Source organism: Camelus ferus, chromosome 3, assembly GCF_009834535.1.
Source record: "Camelus ferus isolate YT-003-E chromosome 3, BCGSAC_Cfer_1.0, whole genome shotgun sequence".
Lineage (NCBI taxonomy): Eukaryota > Metazoa > Chordata > Mammalia > Artiodactyla > Camelidae > Camelus > Camelus ferus.
In genome coordinates, this window is record NC_045698.1 from 58,037,360 (window position 1) to 58,056,253 (window position 18,894).

Consider the following 18,894-nt stretch of genomic DNA (forward strand, 5'->3'; position numbering starts at 1 on the left):
TTGCAGGAATTTAGTGTTTGCCTCTGTTAGACACTACTTTTTGTTGTTGTTACTGTTTTTTTTTTTTAAATAAGAGTAATTATATATTACACTCCCTTTTTGCCATAACTTAAGAGATGCTTGGAACCAAATTTCATATTCAAAATATCCCCTTCAATTATTCTGTCATAATTATCAGTCACTTTTTTTCTAATTGGTATTGTACATCTCCTTTCCCAATCTTTATTGTAATTGTACTGTTGTATATTTTTAAAATTTCCCCAGCTTTATTGAGAAATAATTGATCTATAATAGTGTGTAATTTGAGGTACACAACATGCTGACTTGACACATTTATATATTGCAAAGTGTAACATTAACACCTCCATCCTGTCATACAATTACCATTTCTTTTTTATTATGAGAATAGTCATCTACTTTCTTAGCAACTTTCACATGTCTAGCGTATTATTAGCAATAATCACTATGCTGTACATTAGATCCCCTGAACATGTTAATCTTTCAACTAGAAGTTTGTAACCTTTGACCAACATCTTCCCATTTCCCCCACCCCTGAGTCCCTTGTAATCACCACTTTACTCTTTGTTTCTTTGAGTTCAGCTTTTTAGATTTCACATATAAGTGATATCATGTAGGATTTGTCTTTCTCCCTATGACTTATTTCACTTAGCATAATGTCCTCAAGGTCCATCCATGTTGTTGCAAATGGCAGGATTTCCTTCTTTCTCAAGGCTGAATAATATTCTGTTATATATGTACACAACATCTTCTTTATCCATTAATCCTTTGGACATTTAGGTTGTTTCTGTATCTTGGCTATTATGATACAGTGCTGTAGTGAGCATGGGGGTGCAGATATCTCTTTGTGATACTGTTTTCACTTCCTTTGCATATATACCCAGAAGTGGTTTTGCTGGATCATATGGAAGTTCTATTTTTAATTTTTTAGAAGAGCTTCCATACTGTTTTCTATAATGGCTGTACCAATTTACATTCCCATCAGCAACACACAAGAGTTACCTTTTCTCTATAACCTCACCAACACTTGTTATTTTGTATTTTTGATGGTACACAAGGCTTGGCTCTTTCTAAATAATTAATCCTCTTTAGTCTTCATATCTATAATCTTATATCCTTAATGTGAAGAGAGCTTAAATATTATGAGTTCTCAGAATCTCCTTTTTTGGGAAATTTTACAAGATTTCCTTTTTCTCAACTAATTTTGGTATATGATACTATTTTTTGTGTTTCATTTTAAACTTAAAAATTTAATATTGCGTTATACTCATTTCTCCAGCAAAGACAGAAGGGCTCTGAAAAAATAAAGTTTAAAATATTTCTTTGGTTCATTTTGGGGATATGCCCCTATGTGGATAGAATAAGTGGAGTATCCAGGAACCCTGCTACATGGCTCACATCATGGAGATGTTTTAGTGAAGGGACGAAGAAAAATATAGCAGGAAAAATTTCTGTGGAGTATGGGAAATTGAACTAGATAAGCTCTAATATAAAGTTGTAATTTCAAGGTGCTATATTAAAAAAAAATAGGAAACAGGATCAGAGTATCAATTAGATTTGACTTAGAATTTGTTTTGAGATCCTCATTCATTTCGAATGAACTTAATTTATTAAAAATGTAATTGTACAATTTATTAGTCAGGGACTTATTTCAGCATATAGTTATTACCTGTGCTCTATGAAACATTTTCATGGACAAATTTAGCAAATAATTCAATGCCCCTTGTCCCTCATAATGGACGTTCTAAGTGTTGATTCTGCTGTTGTTTTTTTTTTTTTTTTTAACCCACGTTGCAATTAATATAGACCAACCTGCTAATTTCCAAACACCAGTAGCATTTAAGCCTTTAAAGCCTAGATTCCTTATGGACTAAATTTCACTCATCTGCAATTTATGATATGATGAAAATAAGTATATTTTATTGCAAGTATCCTTAAATTCTTTTAAGAACTAAAATCAAAACAAGAAATCTTTAAAAAATCAATTCCCGTTGAGATATATTTACATTGCATTAGTATCTCTACAACATTTTTTTCTGTGAGTGGATCAAGATTATTTCTTCAAATCCTGCAGTACAGAAGCAGCTCACATGATTTTTAAACTGGTAGGGAAAAGAAGAGATGGGCATAAGTTGATTTTCCATTTGCATTCTGAAGAAAGAAAAAATTTGCATCGTATAACCATATGCCGTATAGCTAAACGTTGACACTAAGGTCAGGCATGATGTTTTCTAACACCTTCATAGCTTTCAGATACCTCACACGACTCCATGAATATGAAAGGGGATAAATGACTTTTTCTTTAACAAATTTATTGTGTCTCTACCATGGGCCAGGCACTGTTCTTGGCACTGGAGTTATACCAGTATACAAGACAGATAAAGATCCTACCTCCCCCAGAGCTTACATTCTAAGGGTGTGGGTGTGGGTGTGGGGAACATATGATTGAATGAATGAATGAAGTAATTAATTAATTAAAGAGAAAAGAAAGAGATTTTAAAATAAATCTAATAAGTAAAAAATACTTTACATATAGTTAGAAGATAAAGGGCCATGGGGACAGGGGTGGGGGGAAGACCAGGGAAAGTAGATTAGGAGAACTGGGTGGGGGAATGGGGGAGAGGCCAGGAGTAATGAAAATTTAAAATAGGGTGGCCTGGGTAGGCCTCATTAGGAAGGTGATACTGATATTTATAATTGCTTTCAGAAGAAATTTGTCTGATAATTTCATCATCTATTATTTCTGGGTCTGTTGATTAATTGATTTTTTTCTCTTCAAGTCTTATTTTTCCCTTTCTTTGTAACCCTTGTAATTTTTAATTAGATGGCAGATGTGAATTTTACATTTTTGAGTGCTGAAGTTTGTTGTGATCCTTTAAAGAGTGGATTTTGTTCTGGCACATATTTAAGTTACTTGGAATCATTTTGATGCTTTTAAGCTTTCTTTTAAGCTCTTAAAGGTTCAGGGCAGCCTGCATTCTAGGGATACATCAGCCCCACTGCTGAGGTGATGCCTTTCAAAGACACTACTCACACCTTTTGTACTTTGCCATCTTTTCCCTCTAGCACTTGGGAACACAAACTTGTCTGTCCGGTGTGACTTTTGAGAATGTTTGACCTATGCTCTCTGGTGGCTCTGTCCTCTCTCTCCACGTAAGCTCCTTGCTTATGTGCAGTTTCACACTCAGCCCAAGGCTGGAGAAGACCCTCTCCCCCAACCTCCAGACCATCCTTTCTGTGCAGCTCTCTCCTCTCCAGAACTCAGCCACACACTCGTGTCACCTTACACTCTCCTCGGCTCTCATCCCTGTCTCTTCAATGCAGTGAGATCTCCAGGTGGTTTGGGTTTCCTCTCCTACCTAGACATGAAAATTGCCCCCAGGCAGTGAATTAGCTGGCCAGTCATGAGGGCTCAGCATTCCCTTCTTTCAGAAATCACATTCCAATGCTCTCTAGAATCCAATGTTTGAAAACAACTGCTTTATTTTTTTTCCCCCTTGTATTTCTAATTGTTTAGAGTAGCAGGGCAATGCCTTTAGAAGTTAATCCTTCATGAGTGGAAGCAGAAGTCCTTTATAATTTTTAAGGTAATTTTTTGAAGTAATCACTCTGAGGGACTTTTTAAAAGTATTTTTTCAGCTACTGAAGATTGAAACCACCAATATTTTTCTCATCATTTTGTGACCTTTTCTTTATTCCTTTATGAATTCTCACGAAGAATAGCACACATAGCATCACAGAATACTAGAATGAGAAGGGACCTTATTTTTATTTGGACTGAAAGTTGTCTGGATGAAAATTGTGAATATAAATGCAGTTATATGTTTTTTTTTAATGTGTGATATATTCTTTATTTACATTCAAACAACATCAAAATAACCTTAAAGGGAAAGCGTTATGTAGCAAGCAAAAGAAAGAAAAAAATGTAACTTTCCTGTAACTGTACAAAAGTACTATATAAAAGAAATAACACTTTGAATAATCAACTTTTGTCATGATAAATTCAAGGACACTCAGATCCTGCCCTTTCCCTCACCTGTCATTGAGGTAATCAGGCATTAGCAACTGACTGTATGTGCCTTCACTTGGTAGTTATGTCCAATTTTCAGAAACCTGTAAGATAAATTTTTCATATGGATGTAAATCTTAGATATCAGGGCACATGGTTGCTTTCTTAAAACTTACATTGAAGAATTCTTTTCAGGTTTTTTTAATCCCCCAGATTTTAGTGCTCTTGTTTAAGGAGCACCACAGGCGACAAGTAATTCCCCGCAACCCTGTCTGACGTTAGAATAGCACAGAGAATACAGCACTATATGAGGTGAAACGCCAATTTTGTCACAATGCTACTCTTTTAGAACTGAGAGAAATTGATTCTTCAGCTTATTTTTCCAGGCAAGGCCTTTGAATGGCATCACTCAATGCAGGTAGTGATCGTAAACCTCATTTTAAATGGGCATTGTTTCTTGCCAAATTAGTATTTGTGTGTTACTCTAACCAATAAGGAATAAAATATCATTGATAACGTTGCTTTTGTTATGGTCATTTGTCAGGATAATTCAGTTCCCACTGCACATTAAATGCTTCCTTTTTCTAATGATTCTGAAAATCATGGTCATTATGAGCATTTTTATTGTTAATTTCTAATTTATGTTAGGAAATGAAAAATGAGCCTAAAGGATCCATATACAAATAAAGAAATAAACAGTGTCTAAAACCAAACTGTTCAAAAAGGTGTACTAAGACACACACAAAGCTAGAGAAATTTAAAATAATTTTAAATACTATTTTACTAGTTTCCTGTGTTAACTGTGACAAAATACCACGAACAGGGTGGCTTAAAACCAATGTATTGTCTCAGTTCTGAAAGCTTGGAGTCTGACAACAAGGTGTCGACAGGGTCATGTTCCCTCTGAAACCTGTAGGAGATCCTTCCTTGTCTCTTCCTGGCTTCTGGAGGTTTGCCTGCATCTCTGATGTTCCTCGGCCTGTAGGTGCATCAGTCTGTTCCTTGGTCTCCAGATGGTGTTCTGCCTGTGTCTTCACCCTACCTTTCCTCTGTGCAAGTCTCTCTCTGAGTCTGCATTTCCCATTGCCCACTTTCATAAGGACGCCGATCATATTGGATAAGGGCCTACACCAATGACCTCGCTTTAATTTGATTACTTCTGTGAAGACCCTATTTCCAAAGAAGATCATGTTCTGAGATCATAGGGGTTAGGACTCCAACATATCTTTTGGGGGAACACAATTCAACCTGTAACAACTCTGAAGTCATTTAAATACACACACACACAACATTTTTATTGAATTTTTTAAAACAAGAAGAAAAACAGTGCATATGGTTGATGGAAGTAGGAGGAGTAGGAACACGTTTATTGGGTGTTATCCCACTGAGCTTGTAGTACCTCACTGAGCTCTTCGAGGAAGTCAGTGTGTTCTCCACTTCACAGCACTTGAGGAAACTGAGGCACAGGGAAGTTAAATAACTTGCTCAAAGTCAGAAAGCTATTAAATGATAAAAATGGTTATCAAATTATGGTCTGTCTGAATCAATAGCCACAACTCTGAGCCAGGGCATGCTTAAACTTCTTTAATGCCATGAACCCCTTCAGCAGTCTGAGGTGCCTATGGAACCCTTTCCAGAAAAAATGTTTTTAAAGCATAAAAGGAAATACATAAAATACAAAAAAAAATTAATTCTGTTGAAATACAGATAAAATATTTTAAAAACAAAATGATAATATGTTATAAAACTCATTTTTAGGTAAAAAATGTGCAAATATCGACAATTCCATATAGTTCATTCTAATAGTAATCCATATGCTTCTTTATTAATAATTAAGATCAAGTGATGCATTTAAGAACACTGTCATCTCAAAATAATAAGTAATAGCAATATTTCAATGCATTTGCTATAACTGTAATGTACTATGAAAATATTTGTGGTTTTGTTGTTGACAAGACCACATGCAGGTACTTAGAGATGAGTAAAATAAAAGCTGTATATTTTTCCCGTCAAAGTTCACAGACCTTTTCAGAGCCTGGGTGAGGGTTCATGGGTCCTCATCTAATAAGTCTTATACTAAATTCTGGTGCCACTTACAGGGTCCTTAAAGTAATTTTTTTCATTCTTGAAAATTTAGCTGGTCTTAAATTTATGTTCAGTTATTTCATACAAAATAAAATTTTTCTCTGTCTTTGGATAGCCCCTGTCAGCCATTTTACCTAGTCATTTTGCATATGCCCTAACTGAGTGCTATCTGGAGACAGGCTCAACTTAACTGACTGTACACATGTAACTGTTACTTCTAAGATTTAACATAAATTAAAAACTACATAACATAATTTTTAAATCCCCAGAATCTTTTATAGGACGTTTTTTAGTTTGTCAGTTTCTCTAAGCTCTTCACTCAATAATATATGTGCACACATAAAATTCATTGTCCAACATAATATTCTTTAATTTGCTAATAAGATGGTGGAAGAGTATTAACAGAGGGGGCAAAGGAAAAGGAGTTATTAACAGAGTAAAGGTAACATGACAATTGGATATCGAATACGTGGTTGCTCATAGGAAGGAAAAGACTTTTCTTAGGGGCCCCTCAACTCACTTCTCCTTGGCACTCTGTGTTATTCCTTTGACCTCCTTTGAGGTCCTGTCACTGTCCTTGGAGAAACCACCCTGACCAGTCACTGCCACGTTTAACCAAAGAGAAATGAGTATCTCTTTAAGACACAATTTCATTTCCTGTTATTAAATGCATTAGGATAAAGAACACAATTAACCTAATAACACTGATACATCTGCAAGTACAGCCAACTGTAAAAGAGAGTGATAAAACAAGCAGTTTGTAAATTTTCTTTTTATAATACCCTTGTTAAACTAATTTAAGTGTCCTGCCTCCAGGAGCAGCTTGGAGAGGATACACTTTAAGTGATTATTCCTAAATAGGTTATTATTTTAAATGGACTCCTTAAGAGTCACTTGTGTGGCATTTGGTTAATCCATTACATTTGCAATTACAAACCAGTGCTTTTTATGGCAGGCAAATTATTTTATATGTTCCACAGCTGTACTCAGGACAGAAGACTCAGCCCATGACATTGCTTTTGAAAACATTAAGGGAAGCACTGTCCATGCACAAGGGTGATTAAGCTTCTTAAATGACTTCTGATATGTGGCAGAAAGTCTCTTCTATTTCTATGAAAAATTAAACTTTGTGTTCTACATGGGCTTGCAGAACTATGATTTTTTTCCTCTCGATCTTAGCCCATGTCTCTATTTTAATGACCATGGCAGAGCAGTTGAATAATCAAGCTATGAACTTTTATGATACAGGTAATGTATACCACATTGACAGGGTGTACTCTAAGCTAGGCTCATGTTACACATTTGATGCTCAGATCTGATCTACTAAATTGACAATTGACAAATTTCTAGTTTAACCATGTTTTAAAGTGTAATGCTTAAGACTCTGACTTGATTCGAGTCAGTATTCTGTCACTTATTAGCTATATGGCATTGAATAAATCATACAATTTCCTTAAACTTTAGTTTAGTTTCCTCATGGACAAAATGGAAATAATAACCCATTCCCTATGGGATTAATATAAGCAATGGGAAGATTCTCTATATAAAATGCTTAGCACTAAACCCAGTCCATAGTAAACACTCAGAAAACAACTACTACTACTATTATAAAATATATAAGTCTTTCCACCCTGCCACCTCAAAGAGTATTGGATCAGGCTGTACAGAGCACTAGCCAGGGTCCCAGGACCAGAGCCAGAGTGCAAGAATTTTCACAAGATGCCAAGAATAGGATAGCTAGAGTTTGGATTCCATGATGAAACCCTTAGAGTCTAAGCCAGAGAAATCAAGATCAAAAGGAGAAGTGGCAAGTCCAAAGGAGAAATGCAAAACTAAAAACTACAGACAGAAGTTTAAAAGTTCAAATTATAAGACTAGTGGGATTACATTATATCTGGAGAGAGTTTAGCAGAGAAGGGTGCTTGGTGACAGGTAAGAAGATGGCATAATTTACTTCCAATGGCCTTAGAAACTGGCATGGGAGTCAATCTGGCTGGCTCAAGGGGATGAAGTGGTGGAGTGTGCCTAATCATTGATTAATTTATTCACTTTTAAGTGCATATGGAGTCCTGGGTATTGAATCTCACTCTAGAGATAAATAGATCCAAAGACATGGTTTTGCCTTCAAAGTTCATAGAAGAGAACAGACGTCTTAACTTTAAAGAAAAAACAGTTCTCAATTTTCTTCTCAGGTGACTGAATGAATGGTGATGGGTAAGTCACACAGCTAACCAGCACATGCAGAGGTGCAGATTTGAGGGGAGAGAAATGGATTCTCTTTGGATATTTTGAGTATGAGCTGTATGGTCATCATTCAGACTTGTAAACAGATGGCTAAATACACAACCAGAGCTTAGACAAGAGACCTGAGTTTATTTTCCAGCATCATAGGTATGGGGGTTACAGCTATACAGCTGTACAGCTGATAACAAAACCACAAACTAAATGGATTAATCAATGGACATTTATTTTCTCACCGTTCTGGAAGCTGGGAAGTCCAGAACAAGATGCTGGCAAATTCAGTTTCTATTAAGGGCTCTCTTCCTAGCTGATAGACAGCTGCCTTCTCACCATGTCCTCACGTGGCCTTTCCTTGATGTACACACAGGGAGAGAGAGTGAGCTCTCCAAGTTCTCTTCTTGTAGGAGCACCTGTCCTATCAGATCAGGTCCCATCCTTATGACCTCATTTAGCCTTAATTAGAGTTCTCATCTCCAGTACAGCTGCACTGGAGGGTTAGGGCTTCAACATATGAATTTGGGGATAGGGGCACAGAAACATTTAGTCCATAACAGATGGGGTAAGATTGCCAAGGACAGTGTATAATGCTGTCTAAGGACAAAAGTATAGAAACTTTGCTTTGAAGGGTGAGTGGTAGAAGAGAAACTAGTAGAGGAACTGTTAGAGTGGTCAGAGAGAAAGGAGAAAACTCCAAAGGAGAATGGTATACAATTGGTGTAAAAAAAAAAATTGAGAAGAGAGAATTTCAAGTAGTGAGTAATCAACAGTGTCAATGTGACAGAAAGGTCAAGTAAGGATAAAGAGATAAGATGTACTTGATTGTCCTCTGGTTCATTTGATACTGAGCTAAAAAACATTTAGGAAAAAAGAAAAATATTTATGAAGTACATTTAAATGTTTTTAAATGAAAATAACTTTGTTGAGTCCCATGCCTAAAAGGAGATGTGAAAGGATATGTTATTCTAACAATACAGAGAAACTGTTTTATTGAATAGAAGAATATCAGTGATACATTTGGCATTGTTTTAGTTACTGAAATACTAATATCTGGGAATATTTGAAAAAGTTAGCAGAGAAACATATTTCTAATTTTTCACCTTTTAGGCTTGTGCATTTTTGAGTACAGATACATTTATTATCTCACTTCATTCTCAAAATATCCTATAGTGGAGATATTTCTCCCAGCCACGTTTACAAATTTTAAAAACAGGCTCAAGTAGATGAAGTGATTTTTCCCAACATCCCAACTTCCCTTTGAGAAAGGCAATTTAATTCTACACAACTTGTCCTGAATGCCTGTTGTGTGCCAGATATCAGGCGCTGGAGACTTAGATGATTGAAACAAAGCTGCACAGCCCTTCATCCACCAGTACCCCACATCCCTCCTTTGTATCTCTCTTGGATGTTAAGTCTCTCTTCTGCTTAGTTTGAGCAGCACTGGGAAAGCTGTGACACCTGCAGTAACCGTTCCCCTGAAGGTCCAGGAAGATGGCATGTGAAGGTATAACTCCCAGTGGCGGATTCCTTGCACCTGTTCCTATGACCAGGGAACAATTGTTTATGTCTCTGCTTCATATTACTCATGAGGATCCCTGACCCATGACCCAGTCCCTCCGCTTCATTTGAGCTGCTTTTGAAATTAGATCATTCATGATATATTGAACATAGTTGGGACCCGATAGCCATGGCTCATGATTCATGATTAGTTCACCACCTCCTGGGCAGGGCAGAGGGATGAAATAGGTGACCTTTGGGTACATCTACGGTAGTAGTTCTCAAACTGGGTTCCTGGATGAGCAGAATGAACAATTGAATTAATACTCTGAGAACGGGACCCAGCGATCTGTGTTTTTAACAAACCCTCAGGAGACACTGATACATGCTAAAATTTAAGACTCACTGGAAGGGAGGGTATAGCTTAGTGGTAGAGTGCATGCTTCGCATGTATGAGGTCCTGAGTTCAATCCCTAGTACCTCCATTAAAGATAAATAAACAAACTTAATTACCTATACCCCCCCCAAAAGAATCAAAAGTACACAGCTATAGAATTATTTTTCTATTCTATTTGTACAGAAACAGTATTATGAATGTTCCCAGCAGAAATAGAAGCCATCCATCAATGTAATGGTAAACTCAAGCACATTTTTATTCACATTATTACCATTCTATCTTTATATATTACTACCTTTATCCACAGCAGTCTTTTAAAATCTCTAATTTAATGTCAAAGCAACCTCTCAAGACTGGTTAGTGTCGTGTATCTAAGTACATACTTTAGATTAATGACACTGAAAGCTGAAATTTGTGACATTTTGTTCCTTTTAATTCATCCTCGTCTTATTGCCGTTTCCAGAATTATTATGTGTATTTATTGTCTCTTCATGGTTAGAGTTAGAAACAAAAGTGCCCAAAATGTTTATATTTATGCTGAAAGTAACAAACTAGAGAAAGTTTTTGAGTTCAGAATGGCACCTTTGTTTATATTTTAAGAATTTTACATTGTTTACATTTTAAGGAGAAATTTATGTTATTAAATGCCTCTTACTATATTTCATTTCTTTCTAAAAGCAGAAATTATCAGTAATGTATAGAAAGTCTCAATTAGTGATTTTTAGTTGGCTTTAAAGAGTTATTGCCAAATATTTTCTTTTTCCAAGCTATAACAAGTTAGTCACAGAAAACATTATCTACCACAGTCCTAAAATATTTAAAATAAAGAGAGAGAAAACTGGTAGAATTTTAAATTTACGTCTTTAGCACATATTACAGATCATATCTCTGTGGCCCAACCTTTTTTGTCACAAATTGCAGGTGGGCAAAGAAATACTGTTTTCTCCCACTCAGCATTCTTTACCCCTTGACAAATACAGAAGTATGTTCACAGGTTGAGTTCTAGTTTTGGAGTTTCTTTGTGTTTATGAAGACAAATGTGATGGTTTTCTCTGATGAGGTTGACAAAGGCATTTGTGACCTACATTTCTTCATGTAGTCACTTTGCTTGCAGAAACTGTTTATTCCCTTCTGGGGACAGCTCACTTCATTGACTACAATCCATACTAAGTTGCGCTTCTTGGGCTCCATCAAGGTATTTTAAAATTCTCTGTTGGACAACCTAGGTTACATAAAAAGCTGGGTGATATATGCCAAGAAAATTTTGGAGAAGTCTGTCTGTCAATAGAGAGACTTGGTAGAACTTTCAGAAATCTGTACAAGGAGGTAGTACTAACTCTGATGGAATCCACTGAGAATAAGTCACTTGGTAGACCACATCCTAGTCTACCAAAATCTGTTTTGAAGAAGTAAAATGTGAATTAAATTAGTTTCAGCCTGATGAACCATATTCAGTATTACAGGGGAAAGCTTGGGAAGAGGAAACTGCCACCAAATGAACGTTAAAAATTATGAGTTGCAAGAGGAAGAATAGAAGTAAGAACAGTCATAGACACATGGAAGTTTTAGGGGGAAGATTTCCTTATAGATCATCTTGTCTAACTCATTTCACAGATAAGGGATTTGAGTGAAAGAGGAGTGAAGTGACTGCTCAAGGTCACTTGTCAGTGACAGAGCTTGAGCCAATAGTGGCTGGGCATCCACATTCTCAGCTGTTTCCACCAACCCATGGAGATGATACAGAGGTCAGAGTGATGCATGAAGTAGAGGCAGAAAGTAAGAGATTATCAGGAAAATGTAGAGGGCTTAGGGGATTATGTTAGGGAAGCAAAAAACCAGAATGGAAATTAGAATTAGATTTATAGTGGAATGTAAAAATTCATTTATATTTGGGGTAAAAAATAGTTTAAATGTTTCTGGAGATGGGAGTAAACAAAAATCAGAATCGAACAGCAGCACAAATACATATGGTTGTGTTTGTTTAAAGAACCTGCTTCCCTTTCCAGAGTGCAGGGGAAGCTGGTACCCATCACTATGGAGCTGCAGACTTGGAGTCTGGATGCTATGGCAGGGAGCTGCGGGGCAGAGGAACTACAGTAGTGGGAGAACGTGCAGGACATCACAGCTGTGGGATACAGGAGACTGGGTGGTTGCTAAGAATCCATTCCCTTTCCCAGCAGCCAGCTCTTAATGAGGAGGGGAAAGTTATTGAAGAAAAGAGATGGAGGGCGAGTATTTAAAGCAGAAACAGCACGGGAATTTTTAGATACATCCTGATACTTTGATCCTTCTGCAGCCTTCCTACATTGACTGTTGCCCCATTCTAGCCCCCTGGTCAAGCTCATTCTCTGATGAGCCATTACATACAACACCAGTTTGGAATATGCCAAATAAAGTGTTGGAGCATCTGGTGCACATATTCATAATGCTGACTGGAATAAAATTACCCAACTTGATATATTCACATGTGCAAATCATAATAGAAAATACCCAAGTAAAGAATTCTATATGCAAAGAAATGAAAACAAACCAACTAACCATAAAATAAATCCTATAGCTACCAAAGATATGTCAGCTTGCAGCTCTACATGTCACCCTAGCCAGTTTTCCTTTGCCAAAAATCAGGGATGGGAATCCTGAATCTTCAAGGAAAACCTCACAAAGCAATTCTAATCGGCAGACTGTGTCTCCTCACAAATATTTATCACTGGTTTTCTCCTAGGAAGCAGATTGGGCAAAATATTTAAGCTCTTAGTAAATTTCTTTCACAGCAGCCCAACTCATAGAGATATGAATTGCTGGACAGAGCAGGCTGATAGAGAGTTAAGGATTAAGTGCCATTTTCTGTGCTCTTTGCTCAGCATCATCCCAAAAAGCATTGTGTTGTATGTTCAGAACAAAATAATTTGAATGGTTTTCCATTCTTAAAATTCTTTCGTATAGACCAAGGCAATAAGTAGCAAGTTCATTTGTTCAGATGAATGGGTAACAGAATTTGAAGTAAGAGCTCGGTCTGGTCAGTGAAACTACTGTCCTACTCTTATCTTCAGAATAAGTGAAGGGCTTGGATGAACGCACAGCACCTCCTTCACTAAGCTAAGAACATGGCATTTAATTTTCCCTCCCATTTTATATTGTGGTAAAAATAGATGTTAATGTTAATTCCTGTAAGTTAGATGATATTCTTAAGGTAAAAATCATGACAATTTTATTTTTTGTTTGTAAACTTTTTTTGAAATAGAGTTGATGTACAATATGATGTTAGTTTCAGCTGTGCTAGATAGTGATTTGACATCTGCATACATTATGAAATGATAACTAATATAAGTCTAGCAGCTGATTTCATGCAAAGTTATTACAGTATTATTGACCCTATTCCTTATGCTGTATGTTATATCTCTGTGGCTTACTTATTTTACAACTGGAGTTTTGTACGTCTTAATTCCCTTCACCTCTTCCACTACCCCTACTCCCTACCCTCTGCAACCACCCATTTGTTTTCTGTATCTGTGAATCTATTTTCATTTTGTTTTGTTTCTTTTATTTTTCAGATTCCATGTATAAATAAGATCGTTTAGTATTTGTCTTTCTCTGACTTATTTCACTTACTGTAAAACCTTTAGATCCATCCATATTATCCCAAATGGCAAGATTTCATTTTTATGGCTGAGTAATATTCCATTGTATTTATATACAACATCTTCTTTATCCATTCCTCTATCAGTGGACACTTAGGTTGCTTCCATATCTTGGCTATTGTAAATAATGCTGAAATGAACACAAGGGTGCACATATCTTTTTGAATTAGTGTTCTTGTTTTCTTCAAGTAAATACCCAGAAGTACAATTTCTGGATCAAATGGTAGTTCTATTTTTAACTTTTTCAGATACTTTCATACTGTTTTCCATGGTGGCTCTATCAATTTAAAATCCCTTTAACAGTGCATGAGGGTTCCCATTTCATCACATCGTCTCCATCACTTATGATTTGTTGTCTTGTTGATAAGAGACATTCTGGCAGGTATGTGGGCATATCTCATTGTGGTTTTAATGTGTATTTTGCTGATGATGAGTGATGTCAAGTGTGTTTTCATGTATCTGTAGGCCATCTCTGTTTTCTATGGAATAACGTCTCTTCAAGTCCTCTGCCCTCTGTGCTAGAAAATGTCATCACTCCATAGAAGTGATGAACAGAAATCCTAAAAATTTGTGATGGTGAAAATTGTGTTATATATTAAGTCTTTGGGTAAAAGGTAACTGGAAGCCAGAATGTATATAGCTGATAACCTTGATTGTCCATAATACAGACAGATAGACAAGGCTTTCCTTATGCTGAAACTTTCTCATCTGTTTTAAGTCAGTGCTACTGAGGACTTTAATGTTATTAATTACTTTCTAAAATTTTATTTAGAACTTTTTAAAGATTCTTTCATTTTGCTAGATGTAATTTTGCAAACTTGTTCCATGAAAACTTCCCCAGCAAAGAACTATATCCAGACTTTAACTTTAATGTAAGACATATGCTTCTCCTCCTGGCTCTCCTTTTTTTCCAAATGTGTAAATCATAGAATTAGAAGTAACTTCAAGTGGTTCATGTCTAGACTGTAGGTGGAAGTGGCTTGCTGAGATAGAACAGGAAGCCAGAATTAGGAAAGGAAAAACTAAAAATAAATGTCAGACACCATGCAAGGAGCATACCCAGAGAGTGAATTAAAAGACAGAGTTTTACAGGCAGGTAGCAGCATGGAATCAGGATAACATCAAAGATGAAACAAGACAATCAGTGATAAAATAGACCTTGGTTCTATTATTCTATGACCATTGCTTAATTTAGGTAACTCTCACAAGTGACTGAATGCCATTTGAGATCAGAGACTTTGCTATTTAGATTTTACTCCTAGGGTATGCTTTACATTGCTGGACAAAGTAGGAACTCTGTAATATTGAATGAATGAATGATTAAAAGTAGTAAGAGCCAAGTGCAGGTATGGCCTCTCAAACCATAAAAATAAACCAATATACTGAACAAGTACACAGTATATTTATAATAAAAGGTGTTCTAAACGGTAGATTTGACAACGTCTAAATCTCAACAATGAGGAGTGTCTACTTTCACTTCACATCCTCTCACAGTGCAGAAGTGCTGAGATGAAAATGGAGATTACCTTTTCCCAGTGGTGTTCATCCATTGTGGAGTAAGTATGGATTCTCCATAGAAACATGAATCACAGTGAAGTAGTAATGAAAACTTCCATAGGGCTGTAAGCTTTTTAAAAGCAAAAACTGTATTTTTTAATAAGCTGTGCACAATAAACACTTGATGCTGCTACTCATGAGTCTTCAAAAGCTTTCTAATTTATGTGAAGAGAAAGTATTTATCTTGGCAGAATTTCTTTGTTAGGAGGCGTGGCTAATAGCCTGCATTTAAGCTTGGGGCTACTGGAAAAGATGTCAGAAAAGTCCAGGCAAATTGTTTCAGTGATTCCTATCCTAACCTTAGCATCTCCTATAGTTACAAAACCATGTTTTACTGAAATGCTTTCTTACTCTCATAGGAGCATAGTGCCAAACGTGGGACAAGCAGGAAGGTAGGGCTAAAAGGAAGAGTTTCAGGTTCCCTTGCCTTCAAGTTAAAACACCAAAGTGATGTCAGTAGATTACTTTAAAGGGTTCATGAAAACAAACATGACTTTATCTGAGGCAGAGTTGTGAAAAAAGGAGAACTTAGTCTGGATGCTGATATAATTCACATTTAATCAGCCAAATATTTACACTATTAAAAAAGATATGGGTTCAAATATTGACCCAAATACATATCAAATAATGCTGAGAGAACAAATTTCACAGCTTTTTCAAATGTATAGGAACTCTTTAAAAAAATAAGTTCAGTAATTTTTGTGTTGGTAAAAGGCAAAGTCTGGTCTGTAACACAAAGATGTTTCATCTATGTGTATGGACTAAAAAAACTAGCGAAATGTAGATTGATTCAAATTACAATGTACACTTCACAATACTGGTTCAATAAATTCAACTATTGTTTTAGAATATTTTCTATTATTAGCTTGGTAAATAAACAACACATATCATCTTTTTTCTTTCTCATTTATTTTTTAAACATAGTATTTCTTTTTCACAGCTCAATTACTTTCTAATTGAGATTAAAATAGCTAATCTTGGGCTAATACTTTGTTTTGCATAAGTATGAAAGTTCATGAAATGTATGGGAATCAGGAACAGTTCTCATCAGAAAATAGGTTTTTTCACTTATTGGTTTCACTTTGAAATGTTGTAAATTCCTAAAACATGAAATATGTCCAAATAAAACATAATCACAAAATATTTCAAAAATCAAATATGATATTTTAAATGACCCTTACCTTTGTCTTTCTACTAACAGGTATAATTTTCAACCCATGATATGAATATTTTCTGGCAAATCTTTTCTGTAAAAATCAAGATAAAGTGTACAAATAAATAACAAAATGAATGTTCTAGCTAGCTAAATTTGATATGTGGTAAGCAAGTATTGCATTACCATTGTCCAGTTTCTAGCGCGATTTTTCTCCTGAGGTCATGTTCTTGTGAGCTTTAGCAACTCCTCTTCCTGTAGCTGTCAGGGAAGGAAAATTTCCTCTCTGGAGGTGACCTCTGTCCTGCTCAGTGGATTAGATGATTGTATGGTTACAGTACATTGGCTTTGATCCTAGGATGCAAATGTTCTCCACTGCTCTGCACAGTCCCTCTCTGTCTTGGAGTCTGTTCCTTTGTTAGCAGCAAACACTTTCACTGCAGGCTTGTCACAATGATTTAGGAAAGGCATATTTTACCAAAATAAGCCCAATGGTGTAGCTGGAACTGATCAAAAGCCATCAGCAAGCTGACAGATTGCTTTTTATGCGAGACTGGCCTTTGGGTCTTTTAGAGGAGGAACACTCCACATATGCAGGATGAAAGCCAATGCTTAGTCACAAAACTGATCCCCAACAGAAAGGAGAACTTTCTCTCCCAGTAGAAAGGTACATAATTATGAATGAATGAGTGACCCAGATTCTTATAGACCTTTGAACATATAGACCATAGAACATTGTTTGTTATTTTCCTTGGTCATTCATTCACTCATTTGTTCTTTCATTCTCTCTGATGGGCATTGAGCTATGTAATGGGGAACAAAACAGAAAGCAAGAACGATACTGCATCTGCCTATGCAGAATTCACAATGTAGTGGTGGATCATGACAATCAATGAGGCATCAAGTATAAGGGTACTACAAAGAGCTATAGTTCACTGTCACAGTTCACTGTCCTCCTATCCATTTACCCATTGGGCTCCATTGAGAGCTAGACCAAAAGGGAAGACAAGGTGATATTTTCCAGGTGAACAGGGGACAACTTATACCTTTGCATTTCCGTAGAAGAAGAGTTGATTAGTAGGAGAAAAAGCATCAAAAGATTCAGCCTTGTGATCAGGAACAAAAGAGATGAACTAATCAATCCCAGAAAAATGGTCCAGTGCCAGTATAGAAGCATGGAAAATGTTACAAAGAGGCTCGAATGGTGGTCAGACTGGCCCTTTATCATCACTAAAAGTAGATATAGTTAAGATGCCTATCTGAGTAAGAATTGGATATTGATTGATGTTCCTGCTGGAGCCCTGATGCCTAAACTACTCCTGGACATCTTCTCATCCACATCCCAGTAGTGCCCTCTTCTGCCTTCTTATTCCAGTCAAACATCTGCCAATTTGTCCTTCTGGCACAATAAAATACATCACTACCATTTATCAATTATTATTTCTCATGTGTTTTCACCATCTGTCTTATTTTATTCTACACTGAAGATTGTCATCTCTAAGACAAAGAAGCAATCTGTTGAGTTTAATGGTATGTTTGGCACTCCTCTGCATTCATTGTCCATGTTCATTGTAAAAATCCCTGTCTTATCTTTCCTAACAGTGAAAAGATATTGTCAGTTGATCAGAGGATCTGACCAAGGCATAATAGTTTACAGCTAAAGAATAGATACTTGGGTGTGGGAACAAGGAGAGGAGAATAAGAAATGGAAGGAAACAAAGAACTTAGACAACATAGATCCTACAAATTTTCAAGTTACTTTTGCCAAACTCAAATCTGTCATCTCTGAGAAAGTTAGAAATCTGTACAATGCATATAGCAAAACATGAAATATCTGTAATATTTTATATAATAAAAGAAAACTGCTTACTTTGGGTGAGAGAAATGACGTACGTAGTTATAAAACACACATTATTGGAGGTCTGTATCATTCTGGTTCTGTTATTTTTTCTGTGTGGTCTTGAGATAAGCACTTAACATCTTTGGTCTATAATGACCTCATTTATAAAATAAGGGTAATCATAATTCAGGAGAATACTAGGAAAATAAATAATAATATATGTGAAAATACTTTGGAAAAAAATTTGAGCAAAAATTAGGACTTAAAAAGGGGAAGATTGAAGAGTTAGATGAGAGAATTTGACATGCTGTGTCTATTATTCAAGATTTATTTATTCATTTTTGAGGTTCTTTAGTCTTTTGGGCCAAAACTAAGGAGTTGGGGGTAGGGATCCTGGTGGAATCACTTAGGGATGAGGGTGGAGGTATTTTACAGCCTGGTACCAGTCCTTTGGACAAACAA

The 18,894-nt window shown here is 36.1% G+C and overlaps 1 long non-coding RNA gene across 1 annotated transcript in view; it reads left to right on the plus strand.

Moving 5' to 3' along the window:
* The window catches only part of LOC116662176, a 262,216-nt gene that overhangs the window by 151,218 nt on the left and 92,104 nt on the right, over positions 1 to 18,894 (plus strand). The gene's annotated exons all lie outside the window — the stretch shown is intronic.